This window comes from Piliocolobus tephrosceles, chromosome 19 (genome assembly GCF_002776525.5).
Source record: "Piliocolobus tephrosceles isolate RC106 chromosome 19, ASM277652v3, whole genome shotgun sequence".
In the NCBI taxonomy this organism is placed as follows: domain Eukaryota; kingdom Metazoa; phylum Chordata; class Mammalia; order Primates; family Cercopithecidae; genus Piliocolobus; species Piliocolobus tephrosceles.
In genome coordinates, this window is record NC_045452.1 from 24,384,774 (window position 1) to 24,385,549 (window position 776).

A 776-nucleotide genomic window follows, 5' to 3' on the forward strand; every position below is an offset into this window, starting at 1 on the left:
GCACTTTGCAAACAGCATCTCACTGAATCCCCCTCCTGCCTCACCCTCATCCCATTTATAGCAGGAGAAACTGAGGCTCAGTGTTGCCAAGTGACCCGGGCGAGGCCATACAGCTACTGCACATCCCAGAAAGCCACGCTCTGGGAGAGTTTGGTCCAGTGTCTTGGACTAAATGTTGGTGAATGTTGCGGCCATGCTCTGCTGGACCTGGGGTGGGTGCCCAGCGTCAGGGGCAGGCTGTGAGGATGTCCCAGGGGCTGAGTGACTTGGGAGAGGCTTTTCACAATGGAGAGGTGGAGCTGGTGTGTTGGCTTCAGAGAAGCTTCTGGCACAATCAATTTCTGCACTTTGCTTTTTATCCAGGAATTTTTTTTCTTTCTTTCATTCTTTCTTCTTTTTGAGACAAGCTCTCACTCTGTCACCTAGGCTGGAGTGCGGTGGCACCATCATGGCTCACTGCAGCCTCCACCTCCCGGGCTCCAGACATCGTCGCACCTCAGCCTCTGGAGTAGCTGGGACTACAGGTGTGAGCCGCTGTGCCTGCCCAGGAAATCTTTTCTAAGGTGCGCTACAGGCCCGGCTCAGTGAGGCTGCCGTGAGCAAGAGCCCACTGTCCCTCTCTCAGTGGGGCCAGACCTCCAGCATCACAACTCCAGGGGCCGCCACTCACAAATGGCACCCCCTGGAGTTGAGCAAGGAGGAGTCCGGGCAGAGGCCTAGATTGTTGCAAGAGAAGCAGATGATAAACCGGTCAACAGGCACATGAGCGGTTAGAC